The 21,194-nt window shown below is 44.6% G+C and overlaps 1 protein-coding gene across 1 annotated transcript in view; it reads left to right on the plus strand.

The window, feature by feature from the left end:
- The first annotated feature begins 11,772 nt into the window (after nucleotides 1–11,772).
- PHB1 (prohibitin 1) overlaps nucleotides 11,773–21,194 on the plus strand; it is a 52,843-nt gene continuing 43,421 nt past the window's right edge. The window contains exon 1 of the mRNA XM_086923993.1: nucleotides 11,773–11,874. The gene's annotated coding sequence lies outside the window, so the exon portion shown is untranslated. The remainder of the gene's footprint in view (nucleotides 11,875–21,194) is intronic.

The following is a 21,194-nucleotide window of genomic DNA, read 5'->3' on the forward strand; positions in this document are numbered from 1 at the left end:
CCACACAAGGTATATACCAACTATATATGTATTTATTTCTAACACAACCCCTCTGTACTCTTTATGATGTCAGAGGTCAAAGTACATCACAAGTTACTCAATTAGCATACGATAAGTTGCACAAATACAGTTATGCCCTAGGGGCCTCACAAACCATATACTAAGGAAGTGGTATAAGAACCACGTGAGAGTTACACAGCAGGCCTAGGGCCTGTAGAATCGCTGGGACTACATTCAACAACCAAAGGTTAGGAAGTAGGAGGCCCACGGGAGATGCTTGCAGAGTCTAAACACAGTCGCAAGTTACTATTGCCTTATAATGGGAAACGAAGAAGTTACAAAGTTACTGTTAAAGGACACTTCCGGATGGACTAGGATGGAACCCTTTTAAACTAGGACACTTTGAGAGTCAAGACCCACAGGAGCACTGGAGTACTCGTGTTACCTCACCCAGGAAAGCCGGGTGCATAGGTGTCTTTTTGTGTCGGGTTTTGTTGTCGTTTTCTATGGAGATCTGCAAAGAAGTGCTGCAGGCGACCAGAAGAAAAGTGTCCGGGTGGATCCAAGGGTGTATCGGCGATGTGAAGAATCTGAAAGAAGAGGGGACAGAGTCTGGGTAACTAGCCAGTGGCCAGGAAGGAACCAGGCGATGTTGCATGCTTGAAGGTGAAGAAGCTGAGCTTGTCTCTTCAGCCATGAGGTCCAGGAGGCATTGACGATAACCAGGCGCTGGATTCGAGCTGTCTCATGATAGATCTAGTTGACTGTGGTGTTGGTATCCAGATTGGACCCAACAAGCCTTGGCAACTGCAACCCACGCAGGATGTCAAGATTGGCTCTGTTGCAGACCAGCAAGGTCTGTGGCACTTCTACTTTGAAGGGAAGCTGGAGCAAGCCTGGAGCAAACAGGAATGCAGTTTAGTTTAAAAGAAAAGTCTTCAGGGGGCTCACTAGCCAATGGGCAAGGAACCGGGAAGACGCGTCGAGCTGAAATGCAAGAGCGGGCCCCACGTGGCACTCGTAGTGTGTGGAGGGCTAAGCTTCAGTGCAACTGGTGTTCGGGTCTGGGGCTTCTTGTACCCCAATGCACAACTGCGAGGGTACCTTGGTAGTTGAGCAGTTAGCAAAATGCAGGATGACCAGGGTGTCCGGTCCCAGGTCTCTCGTGTTTCCCCACGGGTCTCAGCTTTGCTATGGATGTGGGTTGGAGTTAGAGAAGTCTGAGTATTGGGTTCTGGCGGGATTGTCGACAAAGCAGACTGGCAAGTTACTGGTGGTGCCTGTTTGCACAGTGTGGTCACTCCTTGACCACAAGGGAGATGTCTTCCGGCTTCAAGTCAGAAGAAAATGTCGAAGGTCCAAGAGTTCTGTATCAAAGTTTCTTTTCAGGATAATCTAAAGTCCTGGGGACACAGCTCCTATACTTATACTAAGCTAAGGGGCTGAATTACCTGCCTAGGTCCCTCCCATGGGTGGACCTAGGAAGGGGGTGGTTACACCCCTTTCCCTTTGTCCAGTTTCACACCAGAGCTGGGGCTGGGGTGCCCCAGCAACTGGTTTGAACCAGGCTATGCATGGAGTACCTTGTATGCCCCAGGCAGTGTCTAGATGCATTCACTGAATGCAGCCCTCCCTGCCCCAATACACAAAACCCCTGTCTGGGGAGGTGCTGGCACCTCCCTGGACAGGAAACCTATTGTCCACGCCACCCTTGCTGGAGTTTCCCCCAGCACCAGGTGGTCAGACTTGTGTCTGTGGCAGCAGAATCCATTTTGTTATGCTGAGGCTCTGTTTAACTTTAACCGGTAAAGCAGTAACATACATGTCTTTTCCCTCTAGAAGGATGGAATGCTACCCCCACCACCAGAAGTGGCGGGGGTAGTATTCCAAAGTGTTTGACACCTTACACAACATGTTTTGATAAAGCCAAACCAAAGTTAGCATTAACCGCAAGGATTATAATGCACTTAAGAGTATATGATATGGCTATATCATAAAACAGTTATAAGGATATGGTTCCAAAAGCTGCAGAGGGGCTCAGCTCATGCTAGGGCACCCTCTCACATAAAACTAAGCACTCTGCCTCCAGGATTGTCGAGGCCTACCATAGTAGTGACTTATAGGTGCAAATGTGTCTATATATGAGGTATTTATAAGTATACTATATCTAAGTAAAGGGTGATTGCACCACCTTACCTAAGCTGAGTGATCAGCCTGTTGTGTCAGTTTGGAATGCCAGCTAGGGGTGGCATAATACATGTTGCAGCCCCTGGTAGGCCTTGGATGCACCTATGCCCTGGGTACCTATGGTACACTATACAGGGGCTCACAGAGGTGACCCAATACCCAATCTGGTATGTACCTAAAGTACATGGTATCAATTTAGAGAGAGAACAGCTGGGCTGTGGGTCTGATTAGCAGGCCCACAGCCACATTAAAGTAAAAAAAAACAGAGAATCACAGCAAAAAGTGTGGGTGACCATACAAAACAGACCCTACTCTCCTACAGCCCCTTCCTGAGTGGCAGTGATCCTGCTACTAGAGCTACTAATTCAGTTTCTACACAACTGATCATTTTCGCCGTGTGCCTACCTCAAGTTGTATTGGCTTGTTTCAGTTATTACCCCCACATTGACACATCATATATGCTCTTCTCTTGACAAAACATTTACGTAGTTGTTTTATCCCCAAGTCGCTCATGTGTCTTTTGTATCCCTATATGTCCTGTGCCTAGCAAACACTTGGTCCTCTCAGGACTGTTTCATTATCAAACTAATCATGCATATGTGATGTGTCAGTGTAATATAAATGAAACTTCAAGCGTTTACATTTACAGTAAATATTTATTACAAATACAAAGGCCCGCAGGAAGCTGGGGAATGTGATGACAGGAACGAACAGCTGGGGCTGGAATGACAACAATGAAATGACGCATGCTAAATAAGGGGGAGGAATTCTCATGACGTAGGAGCTGTATGACCAATGAGAACAAAGTGACAACCATGAGGATAAAGATTGAATGAGAGCACAAGTAAGCCAGTTCAACAAACGAAGCGGACAGGTTATACAACATCTCCCTTTTTAAACAACAGAAAATTCAATACATAATAAAATCTCAGAACTTGTTCGGAAAATGCAATAACCTTCCCGAACTGGTGCAAGTGCCTTCAAAAACATCTGATGTAGAAGCATCCTCACTACTTACATGAAAACTATCTAAAACTACTGCACTAGGTGCCAGTGTCTCCTGTACATTAGATGAACGCAAACTTTTACAGCAACATTCCCCTTCACTCTCATTACCCAAACGCATGGGAAAATCCGCTGTGACATTAGGGAAGGTGAAATCATTAATGGGTTCAACAGTGGCTGAGCAACCTGACGTATTAGCATTGTCATTTACAAAGGTTTGTTCATCAAACTAGATACTATTACGTTGTGGGTCTGAATTGTTAACAAAAGCGCTGGACATAAGTTCTCTCTGACCCTTTTTGAGTTTCATGACATCACTCTTGTTTCTCCATACCAAATTAGGCAAACGTAATGAACCCCCAGAGACTTCTATGACTTCACTAGGGTCGTAGTATTTGGAATCTCCTTTCTGCTTAACAAAAGGCTTCTTGAAAATGACCCAATCACCTTTGCAGATGTCCTTGACGATGGCTTTATGGATCCTGTCATGGTATATTTTTTACTTTATTTGTTGCTCACAAATATAGTTCCTCACTTTGAGTTGAGAGTCATCCAATACTGTCACACCTTTTTCCAGCCCTCGATGAATGGAAAACTTGGGTGTGATGGCCGTGTTACCATGCCTCCCTCTCATAAGGAAAAATGGTGAAAAACCTGTGACACTGTTGATTGTGTTGTTAAACATATCAACTCTTTCTTGAGTAAATTCAACCACTGGCAAGTTAGTCGAAAGAGCCATCTGAATACCATCCTTAAGAAATCGGTTGACTCTTTCCACTTGACCATTCGACTTGGGAGAGTACAAAGGGGTTTTCTCTTGGCGAATGTTATTTTTATTCAAAAATAATACCATAAGTTCAGAGGTAAGTTGTTTCCCATTGTCTGACACTAGAATTTGAGGCAAACCTTCTAAAGAAAACAAGCATTGGAAATGCAATAGGTCTCGCATTAGAAAAGTTGGAGCTATTGGTCTTGTAAATCGAATAATTTTTTAAGTTATGTTTATGTTTTTATAATAGCAAATGTATTCATTTTGTTATTGTAAATGCCAATATTTATAAAATTTACAAATGTGACACCTATAGCATTATTTAAAAAAATGTTGTGTCATTTGGTTGCGCTGAGTGATGCTGTGGTTACGCTGAATGATGCTGTGGTTCTGCTGAGTGATGCTGTGGTTGCGCTGAGTGATGCTGTGGTTGCGCTGAGTGATGCTGTGGTTGCGCTGAGTGATGCTGTGGTTGCGCTGAGTGATGCTGCAGTTGCGCTGAGTGATGCTGTGGTTGTGCTGAGTGATGCTGTGGTGGCGCTGAGTGATGTGGTGGTGGCGACGAGTGATGCTGTGGCGTTCAGTAATGCTGTGGTAGCGTATAGTGAGGTTGTGGTGCCCCTGAGTGATGTTGTGGTCGTGCTGAGTGATGCTGTGGTGATGCGCTAGATAGAGTGAGGGCGATAGATAGATATAGTGAGGGGCGATAGATAGATAGATAAAGTGAGGGCGATAGATAGATAGAGTGAGGGCGATAGATAGATAGAGGGAGGGCGATCGATAGATTCACTTAAGTTCCAACCAAAGCTGGAACACATGAACTCAGCAGAAAGAAAGGAAGACAGAAAGGAAGGAGAGAAGGAAGGAAGGAAGGAAGGAAGGAATGGAGGAAGGAAGGAAGGAAGGAAGGAAGGAAGGAAGGAAGGAAGGAAGGAAGGAAGGAAGGAAGGAAGGAAGGAAGGAAGGAAGGAAGGAAGGAAGACAAAAAAGGGAAAAAGAAAGACAAAAAAGGAAGGAAGGAGGGCAAGGAAGACAAAAAGGAAGATAGACGGAAAGGGAAGAAAGGGAGAAAGAAGGAAAGAAAGACAGAAAGAAGGGAAAGGAAAGGAAAGGAAAGGAAAGGAAAGGAAAGGAAAGGAAAGGAAAGGAAAGGAAAGGAAAGGAAAAGAAAGGAAAGGAAAAAGGAAAGAAAAAAGGAAAGAGGAAAAGTAGGAAAAATGAAAAGAATGAAGAAGGCAAGAAATGAAGAAAGAAGCAGAAAAAGCAAAAAGGGAAAAAAGAAGGCAAAAGGAATGAAAGCAAGAAAGAATGAAAAAATAGGAAAGAAGGCAACAACAAAACATAGAAGGAAAATAAAGAAAAAGAGAAGGGAAGAAAGAAGGCTGCTTAGAGGTGCTGCATGGGCTCTGGAACTCTGAGCTCTAGAACATCCAGATGGAGTGGACACACTCTCTATAGGGAAAGAAAGGATTTACTGATGTGGAGAAGCGATGCTCCTAGGTCCTATGCAAGGGAGTTAAGTATGGGAATAGTTTGTCAATTCTGGTGACGAACTGCCTGCAAAACATGTATAGTTTGACCTCGTTTTCAAAGCAAATATTTTTAATGCTTGAGGTCCGAACCTCTCTGTGAAAAGCCGGTCACACCAGAACCAACAGGTAACTAGTAAGACATTATTTCCAGAACTCCTTATAGCTCCTGACCGTGGCCTGATGCATAATGACAAATTATAAAATAATGATTGTGCAAGACTCATCGCAAACTGAACAGCAGTTGGAAGGACAACCTCAAGTCCCTATCGAGATACGAATGATAAAAGGCTATGCATGACTACACAACAAAATTGTGTTCTTTGTATCGACTCAGGAAGGATGAAAAGCAGACTCTGCAGTGCCGGGTTTCCAACCCTTGACTTGAAGGTGCCACTGTGAGGGTACAAAGCCTCCTGAGCTGCCCCACAGCTGCCCACATATTCGAGGCAATGTGCACACAAATAGAGGAATAAACATTTGGATGGGTGGGTAAGAATGAATTCACAAATGAATGATTATACATTGGATACCATCAGGGGATAAACAAGCACATGTCTGCTTCCGAGTGAAGTGTTATTTCCTGAACCGTGGCTGATACAGTAATATTGCAAGAGGCAACTATTCATTAGGCTGCGGAGAAATAAAATCAAGCATTGGCGGCCGGAAAAAAAAATCGTAGCGAAATGAAGACAAGTCGGATGGGGTGGGGGCGGGGGAGAAGGGAAGTGAGCAGCCTTTGATGAGCAAGTGGAGAGGGGGAAGGGGGAGGAGAAACGAGAGACACGGCCTACAAAAGAATCGGAGCGAAATGAAGACAAGTCGGATGGGGTGGGGGGCGGGGGAGAAGAAGAGTGAGCAGCCTGTGATGAGCGAATTGGGAGGGGGGAAGAGGGGAGGAGAAACGAGAGACACGGCTTGGCAGCCTTGAAAGTGAAAGCTCTTGGCATTGCTGCGGGGAGGGGGGAGAGCTCCTGACCGTGGCCTGATGCATATTGACAAATTATAAAATAATGATTGTGCAAGACTCATCGCAAACTGAACAGCAGTTGCATGGACAACCCCAAGTCCGTATCGAAATACAAAGGATAAAAGGCTATGCATGACTACACAACAAAATTGTGTTCTTTGTATCGACTCAGGAAGGATGAAAAGCAGACTCTGCAGTGCCGGGTTTCCAACCCTTGACTTGAAGGTGCCGCTGTGAGGGTACATAGACTCCTGAGCTGCCCCACAGCTACCCACATATTCAAAGCAATGTGCACACAAATAGAGGAATAAACATTTGGATGCGTAAGAATGAATTCACAAATGAATGATTATACATTGGATGCCATCAGGGGATAAACAAGCACAAGTCTGCTTCCGAGTGAAGTGTTATTTCCTGAACCGTGGCTGATACAGTAATATTTCAAGAGGCAACTATTCATTATGCTGCGGAGAAATAAGCGAGATCTAAACAATCAGTAGAAAATAAAAACAAGCATTGGCGGCCGGAAAAAAAAAATCGGCGCGAAACGAAGACAACTCGGCTGGTGTGGGGGGCGGGGGGGAAGGCAAGTGAGCAGCCTTTGATGAGCGAGTTGGGAGGGGGGAAGAGGGGAGGAGAAACGAGAGACACAGCCCGCAAAAAAATTCGGCGCGAAATGAAGACAAGTCGGATGGGGTTGGGGGTGGGGGAGAAGGAGAGTGAGCAGCCTTCGATGAGCGAGTGGGGAGGGGGGAAGGAGGTGGAGAAACGAGAGACACGGCCTAGCGGCTGTGAAAGTGAAAGCTCTTTGCATTGCTGTGGGGAGGGGGGAGGAGAAATGCGACACGGCCGAACGCCTTTGATGCAGCAGGGGGCGGAGCGGATGCCTTTCAACTGAAGTGAAGCTGCTGGCGGTAGATGGCTGGCTTACATGTGCACGCGCATTTTAGGTCAATGTGCTTGCGCAATGAGCTTGCTTTTCACGGGCACTGCATGGAACCGCCCGATGGTTAAACTCTGTTTAGCCCCTATATTCTCGCAAGCTCAATGCGCAAGCGCATTGACAGGCGAGACCTAAAAAGAGAATCTAAAAATGGTATAACATTTCTAGAATCTATAGTTGATACAAATTTGAAATAAATCCATTTACTATAATAATCACACAAAACAATTAAAAACTTAGAATCATGCTCCAAAGCATGAAATGGGCCAGAGAAATCTATTGCTATTTTACTCCAAGATGTACTGTCTATGTCAACTAACTGCATTTCTTGCACCTTAGGCTTCCAATGTTTGTCAGATTTCAAACATATTGTACAAGAATCCACAAAAGCATTAACCTCTGAGTCCAAACCTGGCCAATAATAATACTGTTTCAAAGCTTTCTTGGTCATAGTCGACCCTAAATGAGTTTTGTGTGCTAACTCAATAAGGAGTTTCCTCACCTTGGTTGGTGGGACCAATAGATCTCCTCTTAATATAAAACCATTCTCAATATTTAATTCCTCTGCCACCTGTGCATATGTTTTCAAATCAGCATATGAGTTTCTGATCGGTGGCCATTTACTTGAAAGATAAATGTTTGCTTTGCTTAAGACAGGGTCCTTGTCTAGGAGAGACAGCCATTCTGACTCATCACAAATGTGTGCTGATTGATTGAAGCATCTTACATAAGATACTACACATTCAACGTCATCTTCACCTTTGGATTCACAACTGTTTAACGGAAGACGTGATAGAAAATCTGCTCTTACATTACATTTGCCTGCAATGTGTTTGATTGAAAAATTATACTCTTGCAGTTTAGATATCAACCTCACCAACCTTGAAGACACTTTGCCATTTCCCCTATTACATCCATCCATTAGAAAGGTTAAGGGTTTATGGTCTGTGATCAACTCAAAACTTTTATCCCAAAGGTACATCTTGGGTTTCTCAACAGCCCATACACAAGCAAGCGCTTCTCTTTCTATTGTGCTATAGTTTACCTCCGCATCATGTAAACGTCTAGAAATGAAGGCTATGGTATGCACATTACCTGCTACCTTTCGAGTGAACACAGCACCTATGCCCACAGAGCTAGCATCTACAGTGATGACATTAACACTGTCCGGATCATAAGGTTTCAATGTTGGCGCACTCAAAATGGCATTCTTGATTTCAGTAAAGGCTACATCTTGATCATCAGACCTTACCTATTTTTCACCTTTTCGTAATAAAACACGTAATGGTTCCACCTTTTCTGAGTAGTTTTCAACAAAACGTGAGTAGTACTCACTGAGCCCCAAAAAGGATCTTCCGGCCACATGCATCAAGGTATTTAGGAGTCGCAAACGGTGCATGCCATTTTGCGAATTCCAAATTCCAAGCTTGTCTCCTTTCTGGTGAAGAATTGGCTTGGTAGTTTGGTCTGCCCTGTTCCCATGATGCACTGGGCCAGGGTCAGAATAATTTGCATATAGCCAAGTTCTGAGCTGGGATGGTGCAGTGAGCTAAAAAACGGTGATGGATCAAGCCCTGATCTTTGGACTGGGTAAGAGTGGTCTAATTAATTCAGACACTCTGTTCATCACCACCCCCTTTTCTGAATCATTTTTGTCCACCATAAGCGTGGAAGGGTATACTCAGATGTGAGTCCCTAGCTCATTGCACTATCAGGATTCAAGCAAGCCGGGCCGAAGACGGCTGAAATGCCAGAAACCGGTCCCCGGTAGCTTGTTTCCTTTCCAGTATAAGAATTGGCTTGGTAGTTTGGTGTGCCCTGTTCCCATGATGCACTGGGCCAGGGTCAGACTAATTTGCATATAGCCAAGTTCTGAGCTGGGATGGTGCAGTGAGCTAAAAAACAGTGATGAATCAAGCCCTGATCTTTGGACTGGGTAAGAGTGGTCTGCTTAATTCAGACACTCTGTTCATCACCACCCCCTTTTCTGAATCATTTTTGTCCACCATAAGCGTGGAAGGGTATACTCAGATGTGAGTCCCTAGCTCATTGCACCATCAGGATTCAAGCAAGCCGGGCCGAAGACGGCTGAAATGCCAGAAACCGGTCCCCGGTAGCTTGTTTCCTTCCCAGTATAAGAATTGGCTTGGTAGTTTGGTCTGCCCTGTTCCCATGATGCACTGGGCCAGGGTCAGACTAATTTGCATATAGCCAAGTTCTGAGCTGGGATGGTGCAGTGAGCTAAAAAACGGTTATGGATCAAGCCCTGATCTTTGGACTGGGTAAGAGTGGTCTGCTTAATTCAGACACTCTGTTCATCACCACCCCGTTTTCTGAATCATTTTTGTCCACCATAAGCGTGGAAGGGTATACTCAGATGTGAGTCCCTAGCTCATTGCACCATCAGGATTCAAGCAAGCCGGGCCGAAGACGGCTGAAATGCCAGAAACCGGTCCCCGGTAGCTTGTTTCCTTCCCAGTATAAGAATTGGCTTGGTAGTTTGGTCTGCCCTGTTACCATGATGCACTGGGCCAGGGTCAGACTAATTTGCATATAGCCAAGTTCTGAGCTGGGATGGTGCAGTGAGCTAAAAAACGGTGATGGATCAAGCCCTGATCTTTGGACTGGGTAAGAGTGGTCTGCTCAATTCAGACACTCTGTTCATCACCACCCCCTTTTCTGAATCATTTTTGTCCACCATAAGCGTGGAAGGGTATACTCAGATGTGAGTCCCTAGCTCATTGCACCATCAGGATTCAAGCAAGCCGGGCCGAATACGGCTGAAATGCCAGAAACCGGTCGCCGGTAGCTTGTTTCCTTCCCAGTATAAGAATTGGCTTGGTAGTTTGGTCTGCCCTGTTCCCATGATGCACTGGGCCAGGGTCAGACTAATTTGCATATAGCCAAGTTCTGAGCTGGGATGGGGCAGTGAGCTAAAAAACGGTGATGGATCAAGCCCTGATCTTTGGACTGGGTAAGAGTGGTCTGCTCAATTCAGACACTCTGTTCATCACCACCCCCTTTTCTGAATCATTTTTGTCCACCATAAGCGTGGAAGGGTATACTCAGATGTGAGTTCCTAGCTCATTGCACCATCAGGATTCAAGCAAGCCGGGTTGAAGACGGCTGAAATGCCAGAAACCGGTCCCCGGTAGCTTGTTTCCTTCCCAGTATAAGAATTGGCTTGGTAGTTTGGTCTGCCCTGTTCCCATGATGCTCTGGGCCAGGGTCAGACTAATTTGCATATAGCCAAGTTCTGAGCTGGGATGGTGCAGTGAGCTAAAAAACGGTGATGGATCAAGCCCTGATCTTTGGACTGGGTAAGAGTGGTCTGCTCAATTCAGACACTCTGTTCATCACCACCCCCTTTTCTGAAGCAAACTTCTTCCTTTAGCAGCGCTAACACTGCATGGATCGCCTGTCTCCCGTAAATTATGCTGTGTTCAGCAGCCCATATAGCTGCACGCACGTAGGTACAATAAGGACCAATTAGTGCCGGGGGTTGGGAGGTCAGCCTTCCTACGTAATACAAACAAAACACCGTCCGATCAAGTTGAACCATCAAAACATAGCAGGACGCGCATAGGCTGCTGTGCCCCTCTGCTTTGTGTTTCTGTCACCTAACAAAATATCAGACTTTACAAACCACAAATCCCGGAAATACACTCAGCTTTTAAGTACGCGGCTTTGCGTGACAATCATTTCACATGCGGTAATGCGGTAATGTAACTTAAAATGCGTTAGTGTCACACACGATGTGTGACACTTGGCAGGGCTGTGCCAGGCCAGTGCACAACACTTGCATCACCCTCTCCCTCCCATTATGCTCAATGCTTCTGAAAGGTAAGAAAAAAACGTGCATTTACGTTTCAAATGTCCAATCCTGCAGCAGCACACTTCCAAAGCCCATACATGCCAGTAACCCGATTCAAGGCCCCGTTCTCCCGTTTTTTTTTTTTAAATCTCCCTCTTTGCTCTTCTGAAATGTTGGCATGTATGCTTTTTCTAAATTGCTTGATTTTATGCCCGCAAGAAAATGTCACTTATACTCATTGAAATGTCACTCATAGTTGCATTGAAATTTTGAAAATGTCACACATCGCAATCTGAAACCTTGGCAGTATCTTGAATATAATTTAAGTAAAATCTAGTTCGCCAAATTGGGTAGCCATTTTAGATCAGGATAGAAAGTAAGCGTGACCCTCCAGTTGCAGTCTGTTTTCTACACGGAATAGAACCTTCGTCGGTAGTTGAGGATCCCTGTCAAAGTGTGATCGTGGCATTTTGGAAGTTGTAGTCCATACTGTGCTCAGCAAGGAGACAAGTATACGAAAAGAAACTATATCCCCCATAAAACGCCTCGAGCAATGGAGCCAATAGGAACGTTTGTTAAGGTGGGAGGCGGGTTCCACATAGCGCATGCGCATCGGTTTGGTGTCGCATGTGGAGGTCAGCGCTGCCGGAGGACGAGGTGAGTATGGAGCGTGATCCGATATGTAGGGGCCCCACTTTACGTGGCTTCTCCTGGCTTTACTTTGCCTCCCGCTGACATGGTGGAGCTATTTTCTGTACCCTGTTTCTTTTAGCCCCTATCGACAGTTGTCGCAGCACGACTCGGCCCATGGATGTAAGACTAAGGCAACCAGTGACCTGAGTGGGGGTGGTGTGTTTTGGGGAACTACAGATACACCCCAGTTTGACTTCACCGCACTGTTGGCACATTGTGACCCCTTAAACAGGTGCCTTTCTTAGAAACACTTTGCCCCACCTACAGTGGCCAGAACTAACCTCATCCCGTAAGGAAAGCTTGATCTGTACAGGTGGGCGAGCCAACAAATTAACAGTGGGAGTCGAACCGAGGCCCTAGATTGGCTCTAGGAGCCCTGGCGCGAGTCAAGCCATGAAAGTATTCGGCATGTATTTCATATAACAAACGTAAAGATATACCAAAGTCTCTTAATAATTAAAAAAGTGTATCACTGTTAACATGGAGAAGTGTTTCACCTTGGTATTTAATTAAGATTATATCACTGTATTGAGAGGCAAATATTAAAAGTGGTAGTTTTAATTTAGCAACAGTCATACCAGCCACCACTGGCAATAGTGCAATTTGAGAACGAAGTGGCAAGTTGGTTATCATAGGCACCCTATTTGTGGCTTGGATTCTTGCACGTGTCGGAACTTTATAGTCTTGAACAGAAAAGAGGTATTAACCTAGGATCACACAGTTTGGTCATTAGAAACCATGCTTTATCCCAGTTTTTCTGGTTTCATAATATGTAATTTAGCCACAAGATGAGTAACTCTTATCGTGTGCATATAACGTCAATGCTTTGTCTTAAGATCTTTACTAATGAGGTTAGAGCATAGGTGGCAAGCAGAAGCCACACAAAAGCTAAGCTTGTTAGTGGTCTTGAAGTGGGTCAGAGCTAGGCATCTGTCTCGAGTCTTCAGTGCTTTGGAAACCTGGGGGCAGATTTATGAGTTCTGGCGCATCTCTGCAAATCAGCAGGGATGCGCCAGAACTGATGCGTCACGCAATTCCCTCCTTTTGGCACCACAGATGCGCCGCGTTTACAATGCGGCGCACCATGGTGCAAGGAAGGGCGGATGCGTGACGCATCTTGTGGTGTATGGGCGGCGCATTGCTGGAGTAGCGTCGCAAGTGCGACGCAACTCCTGCAATGTACAGAGGCCACCCATACATACCGTGGTGCGTCACTCCTTACGCCTGCTTCAAGCAGGCGTACGGATTTGACGCAGCAGCCTCGTAAAACTGACTCCGTGAAATCTTGTAGATTTCACTGCGTCAGTTTTACGGGGCTTTCCTACGAGGGAACGCCCACCCTGCGACAGAGTGCCCACATGAAACCTGACGCAGGTTTCAAGTGGCGCAGGGCTTTACAACATGACGCATCTGCCTAGATGCGTCACGTTGTAAATAGGTCGCAGGGATTCGCCACGTTTCCGCGCCGTTGCGTCACGCGACGGCGGTGTAAACGTGGCGCAAGTCCGTCACAAATCTGCCCCCTATTTTTTAATTGTATGGATCGAGAAGCAATCCATGCTTTTACGCTAATGTGATGGATCACCCTGAGCCCGTTTCCAGATAACTCTCTTCTCCCTATAAATTGCTGCCCTTTCTAGGCGAGTATGCCTCTAGCAACACACTTAAAGATGGCTGGACTTCGTTAACACCCCTAAAACTCAAAGCTTCCTATGAACAGATCAGTTTCACTCTACTGCAATAGATAGCAGCCACTCCTTTGACAAATCAGTTTACCTGTCCAGTTGATGAAGTGCTTGGCATTCACCTGCTGCCCGCCCATTGGCCTTCCACTAGTTATACTTTTAGCGAACAGCTCCTTGCAACTCGTAGATTGTTTTCCAAAGTATAGCCCATATGATCACAGATTAGGGAAAAAAAAGAACGCTTTGGCAGAGCCAGTAGGTCTTACTTAATAAATGCTAAACATGCAAACGTGGACATGTTTGGATTTTATTTACGAGTGTTGGTGCATTAAAGCTGTACCTGCTGGCTTTGTCAACGCTAGGTCAACTCAGAATTACTAAGATTTTCAATGCCCCAAGCTTAATGATATTATCATTTGGTCACCTTTTCTACTAGCAACATTGACTTTGGTCGACTCCCTTTAGGGCCAAACGGCACTAGTAGGCAATTGTTTGCTATGTCCTCACTATAGCACCAGCCACACTGGTTCTGTGCAGTTGAGATAGTGAAGGCGAAGCCCCATAAAGGAAAAAAAATCCATCCATTGTATCAGAATTGTCAGGTATGAGTGGTCACAACTATCTTCGTAAAGCCTAACACCCACTCAAGTAACCCGTTAAAACATGTTTTTAAAATCTCTTAATTAAGTTTAACACTGACTGGTGAAAAGCACCACCTTCCGCCAAACTGGGCAAAGGTAAGTAATTATAAAACTGTTACACCCACCAGCAAGAAGTGTTGCATGTTAGTCTTGTTGGATCCCTGTGCCTGCCTGGGACCCCATCCGGAGGCCACCTCACAGAATTACTTGTGCATGCTGTCAGTGCCCCCACACTTTGTCGAACTTCTTAGGGAGCCTTGTCCCAGGCATACTGGTCTCTCGAATCACATCACCAGTCCACATTGGATTCACAAGCCCGCTGCATTGGCGTCTCGCCACACCCCACAGTCTAATCTCATCACGTTTTGCCACCATCAATGCAGTTATAGAAATGGAGGGAGCAATGGTCCAGGGTCTGCTCACCTTGGATTCCCAAGGAAATCTAGGGCCAGATGTAAGTATATTTTTACCGATTCATAAATACCGAATTTTACCGATTCGGTATTTATGAATCGGTAAAATAGAAGGGGGGAGATTTCGGTAGAATCGGTAATTGAATTCCCGATTCTGTAAGAATCGGTATTTACCGAATCGGTAAATACCGATTCGGTAATGCCCATTGATTCATATGGGCATAGAAGCCCATGGGAATCAATGGGCATTACCGAATCGGTATTTACCGATTCGGTAAATACCGAATGTTGCAAGGGTGCAGGGGGTGTCACTTTGACACACTCTAGCACCCCGAATTCAGGCGTGTGACATGTGGCACACAGACATGCCCTAAGGGCATGTCTGTCTGTCACATGCCATAGGTGTGCATGCACACCTGGAATCGGTATTTTACCACCCAATTGGATTGGGTGGTAAAATATCGATTCGGTAAGGCCTGTGGGACTCAGAACCGTCCCACCTAGATCTCAAAATTACTGAATCGGTATTTTACCGACTCAGTAAACTTACTGATTCGATAAAATAGGGTCCCTACATGCCAAATACTTAATACCGGTCGGTAACGGCCGAAATCGGCCGTTACCGATTGGTATTTTGGCTCCTACATCTGGCCCCTAGTGCAGAGTCAACTTCAGTATGCAATATAAACCGCTGAGAATCTCCTCCCAATTTTCCCCCAATACCTCCTGAATCTTGGTTCAACTTAAATGGTATGTAGCAGTGTGTTCTTCTGCCCGCAACCCCTCAGACACCGGCCTTCCAGGCAGTAGCGGCCGCTAATATGCATGGGTGGTGAGGCAGGGTGATTGTGTGTTTGGGGGGGGGGGGTGTTTGGTCGGCGCTCAGACAGGGGCTTGGAGGCTTTGCATGTTCCCCACCAGACTATGTAATGCAGCCTTGTAGGGAGGATGCAAAGTGCGCATGATGGTAAGACAGACCCTTTTGGCCAGTCAAACCGTCATGCTCACTTTAGAGTGTGCTTTACCCTCCTCCCCAGCACTGGCAAGCCGGCCCACCCGCCCTGTACCGGAGCAGGAAGGAAAAGGGTAATAACATTAGTTATTATAATTTTTCTTTTTACACTGCTCGCAGAGCTGTGGGACGCTGCTCCTCCACCTTAGCGGAGGAGCCACCCTTGCTTACAGGCACCAATCTTTGCACTTACAGTTTGCCCTCAAGAGATGCAAAGGCAGTGTGTGGATGCTCGTTGTTTTGTTTCTCTTCACCTTTTCTGTACTATACTAGTGTGAAAGACGCTTCTTCTGCTGGATGTCTAATCTTTAGCTGTGCTGTACTTGCTGTGAATATGTTGGAGGAAAACCTTTTCTGCTGCTGCATGAGCTTGTAGTGTCTGAAGCAGCGAAAACAGTAGAACATGTTGATTTCTGTGTATCCTATATGTATGAGATAATTTAATGTACACTAATCCAACATGCATTTTAAAATGTAAAATAGTCCATCGATGAATTGGAATGCAACCACTGAATAGGTGAAGGAACAGTCGACCAAATAGCTTATAGCGCAAGGTGAGAGAGAACCACTGCTACAAGGATCTAAATTGCAAAAAACACAGTTGATGGACAGAATGTAGAACAATGTCATACATTCACCCAGTACAAAAATCTGGGCCTAAATCCTTTGTTTTTTTGCACTCCACACCACCCTGGGTTAGACACTGGTTATTTGCAAATCAGCTCTGACCCTGTGCCTCATGGGAACAGTCCAGTCCGAACTACCAAGCCATGTCTTTCCCAGACCGGAATCAAGCATCAAAGGACGGTTTCTGGCTATCAGCCTTCATCAGCCTGGATAGCTTGACTCCAGTGGTGTGGAGAGCCTGGGACTCACGTCTGAGCATACCCAGCCCACTCGGTGTGAAAATTGCAAAAAACACAGTTGATGGACAGAATGTAGAACAATGTCATACATTCACCCCAGTACAAGGATCTGGGCCTAAATCCATTGTTTCTTTGCACTCCACACCACCCTGGGTTATACACTGGCTATATGCAAATCAGCTCTGACCCTGTGCCTCATGGGAACAGTCCAGTCCGAACTGGCGCAGAGGCACTGTGAACTTTCAGCGTCATCAATGCTGCCGACACACAACATATTTACAGGTTTTTTAGGTGAAGCTTGTGCTCATAAGTATGTATCCCGGTCTAACTTTTTGTGTATGCGTATATGTATCCTTGTCTCTCTTCGAAAGTGTTTGTTTTCAGGTATCTGTGGTGACCTCCGTTGGTGTGTGTGTTCGTGTTTTTGTTTAGGATGTGATATGTGACTGTAAGTGTGTTTGAGGTCTTCTTTTGCTTGTTTCGACTTGTTGGTAGAGTAACTTAGTAATTTGTAGACCGAGGAGACGAGCTCCTCCCCAAATGTCTGCCTTTCAATTGAAATGACGTCAGCCCGAGTTAAAATGCAGTCTGGCACTTTGAAATGCCCTCAGTGAAACCTGGAGTCTACTGAGGCTGTTCCCCTGAGCTCTGTATACAGAAACCAGGTCGGCCCAGCTGCCCACGTGGGTGTCTTGTTTTACCAGACCTCTAAGTTCTTGGTCACTCAGCACATACTAGCTATCACACCAATGTCTTTCTTTCTTTCTTTCTTTCTTTCTTCCTTCCTTTTTCTTTCTTCCTTACTTCCTTTCTTTTTCTCTTTCTTTCTTTTTCTTTCTTTCTTTTTCTTTCTTTCTATTTGTTTCCCTTTCTCTCTTTTTCTTTCTTTCTCTCTGTCTTTCCCTTTCTTCCTCTTTCTCTCTTTGTTTCTCTCTTTCCCTATGTCTTTTTATCTCTTTCTCCTTCTCTATCTTTATCTTTATTTCCCTTTCCTTCTCTCTTTTTCCTTTCCCTTTCTCTCTTTCTTTCCCTTTCTCTCTTCCTCTTGAGTCAACGGGTTTAAAGAGTAGATAAGGGAGTGGGCAGGTGGGATAGAAGTGGTGTCACCACACTGTAAGGCATACTGACGCATGTTTCTATTCCACCAGCTAAATACAGGGTCTTTCCTGCGTTCCAGTCACGCACTAGTGGGGTTCAAGCGAAGTTCAGAAAAGTGACACCCACTCTTTCGATCGCCCTCACTCTATCTGTCGTCCTCACCTTATCTGTCTATATCGCACTCACTATATCTATTGCCCTCTCTCTATCTATCGCCCTCCCTCTATCTATCTATTGCCCTCTATCTATCTATCGCCCTCCCTCTATCTATCGCCCTCACTATCTGTCTACCTATCGCCCTCACTTTATCTATCGCATCACAACAGCATCCCTCAGCAGCATCACTCGGGGGCACCTCAACAACACTATGCGCTATCACAGCATCACTGAACGCCACAGCATTACTTGTTGACACCACAACATCACTCCGCGCCACCACACCATCAATCTGTGCAACCATTCAACAACAGCTGGTTCAAATATGTTCTCTCAATGTTTCAAGCTTTATTACAAATGTCACAAAAAGATGTTACTATTTCACTTCTGTTCTTGGATTTTCGTCACAATATTATGCACTGAACATAATCTTCACAAAAGTTATTTAAAAAAGTTTAAGCTATTGCCATTATAAATTACAATAACTTTTATTTAACCCCTTCGACGCTCATGACGAGCTCAGCTCGTCATGAGTTACGCCTGTCGTACGCTCATGACAAGCTGAGCTCGTCATGAACCGCGGGATTTAAAAAAAAAAAAAGCGCACAGCGGGAAAACGCGTAGCGCGCATTGGGTTAAGTATTAATTATTTAAAAAAATTAAAAGCCATTGTTATTTGTAATATAAATACATCTAAGTCACGTAAATGCAACACATATTGCATTAGAAATGCGAAAGGTGTCACATTTGCGAAAGTTATAACTATTGGCATTGTAAATGACAAAGCTATTAATTTAGCTATTTTCAAAAATAACACATAAATAAAAAAATTCATTTATAAGACCAATAGCTCAAACTTTCCTAATGCGAGCCCTATTGCATTTCCAATGCTTGTTAAACAATAATACCCCCCACGCCCTTGTGGTATGTAAGCTTCCGTCCTCCGTGAATTAGACCCACTTCTCCTGTTGACACTCGTACACCTTTTTACACTAAGTGCAACCCCAGTACCTTTGCACATAAACTATTTTATTTTAGAGTAGCACACTTGTGCATTCATTTGTTACAATCCTTTTCTAGTATTTAAGACCGCTACATGTGTGGCCAGTATAATCTCCTGAATTTTGAGTGGGTTCGGCCTTTTGCAATTGAGAGATTCCTACATTTACATGTAAACATAATATGAATAGTACTATATCAAAAAATACGTCAGCTTTAAGAACTGAGTGACACTGCACTGTGTCTGAATGCTAAGCACTCATGATGTTTTCGAATTGTTCACCAGATACTTGGTCTACTGGCACTGCCTGTTGTGGAATTTGTTGAAGTTGCCGTCTGCAGTGTGTGACCTTGGCCTATATCCAGCCTCATGAAGTGCTGTGTCATGTAGTCAGCAGTTTGGCAGCAAGTTAACTTATCGGGCTGTGTGGCATGTAGTACAAAAAAAGTTGCAGTTGCAACCTTCCTGTAAACCTAAGCACTTGCAAGTAGTTTTCAACGAGAGTAGCTGCCATCTGTGTGCTTTATTTGATCCTCCCTAGAATGTTATTGGTTGGCTCATTGGAGGTGTTCAGGGGAATTGGGACTTGTGACCTTTCTCAAAGCTGATACTGAGGTCTGTCATGTGGATATGTGAAGATTCTATGACATTGTGTATGCATGTGAGTTGCTGAGATTTATGTAATGTTCTTTTTTTGAGTGATTAGTCATCTGGTAGGTAAAGTTGCTTGGTGGTCCAGATCTGAAAAGTTTGGTATAGATTGACATGTTGTGAGATACTGTATTTTCAGGGAGAGGGTGAGATTTGATGGCATCTTTAAGTCTGATACAGTAGGATTGTATTAATTTAGTATGTCGTGGTGAGAATCTAATTCGTTCCTGACACAGTATTTAGTGAGTGTGTGAGAATCTTACACAGAAGTACAGTTTCTTGCAGAGGGCTATGATTCTTCTGACGCTCTGCCTCACTTTAATACGTTTTGGAAATGTAGTCAGTTTGGTCTCACTAGATCTCTGATGGTGAATTATGTGCAATATGACTGGCTAGATATTATGTGGCATGGTTTTTACAAATTTGGATGTAATGTAGTTTCTATTTGGTGTGTTCAGGAACGTGTTGGTGTATTGGGTTCAGATGGACTAGAAAATCTTCCTCATGCATTTACGACTAGACCTTCTTTCAGGTATCTGTGGGAGTAAGAAGCATAGTCAGCGAAAAAGTGCAGCAATAGTTTTGATGCATTTTATATTTCACAGTGCAAGCATGATCTGGGAGAAGTATGTTCGCATTTTAGAAAGCAGCGATTTGTAACACTATTGAGGGTCATATGGAAACGAGTAGTTGGCGTATAGTTATTTTTGATGCTTACTATACTGGAAGGGGTTGCTTTAAGATCACATTGAGTAGGAGTGGGCATGGGAATGCGTGGTGTTGGTCACTATTCGTAAGCAGTATTGAGGGTTAGAAGTTGTCCTACAAAGGGAGTATGCGATTTTATTGATACAAAGGGTCTTTGCAGCCTATAAGGTTTGAGGGGGGTATATCAAACGCTTAGTAATGCTCCATGGGAGTCAAGGAAGAAATACAAAGGACAATGAGTTAGATATGAGCTGTAGTATTCGATTGATATAGGTATTTTGGCCCATGGGAATGAGGGTGGGAGTAGTTTGCTCCGAGGTGGTCATTTGTGCTGCAATGCAGGATTGTGTGCTTGCGGGTTTCTTTAGGTGGCTGCATGGGTTTTGGTATGAGGAGCAAGAATGGGTATAGGCGTGGGATAATAATCAAAGTTTGTGTCACAGGAAGTGGGAATGTGATTTGGTAAATACGTAATTATTGAGAATGGTGTAAGTGCAGAACAGAAATAGGGGTGATGTTCGAGTGGTGACTAGAATGGGTCATGACTTTTAAGTGAAGCGAAGAGGTGAGTAACTGAGAAGGCCTCCTGAACGACGCTGCAAAGACTATTGAATGAGAACTTGTGCCAGGGAAAGGTAGGGGCAGTAATATTCCGAGTTAGTCTTGGTTGAGGTTGAAGTTAAATCATAGCTAGAGCATTGTCAGTATAAAGGGTTTGCTGGGCACATCGATGTTAAGTTCGGAAGTTGTCTGTGGAGGAGAATATGGCAGGTGGTTGCAAGTTGCCAGGGAGTATGGTCAGAGGCAAAAGTTGCGTGTTGAATTTATGTAGAAGTGTGTAGAAGTTCCAAAGAAGCCTTGAGTGACTTGCAAAACAGTGGTGGCTATATGCAGTATGACAAAAAAAAAAGATCATGGACGGAATGTTGAAAACAAGCATTGGAAATGCAATAGGTCTCGCATCATTAGAGTTAGTGCTTTTAGAATTGTTTATGGGTTTTTTTTGTAAATCTTTAGCATTTTTGTTTCCTGTAGCCAATGCTAAAGAATTACA

Source organism: Lissotriton vulgaris, chromosome 5 (genome assembly GCF_964263255.1).
Source record: "Lissotriton vulgaris chromosome 5, aLisVul1.2, whole genome shotgun sequence".
Lineage (NCBI taxonomy): Eukaryota > Metazoa > Chordata > Amphibia > Caudata > Salamandridae > Lissotriton > Lissotriton vulgaris.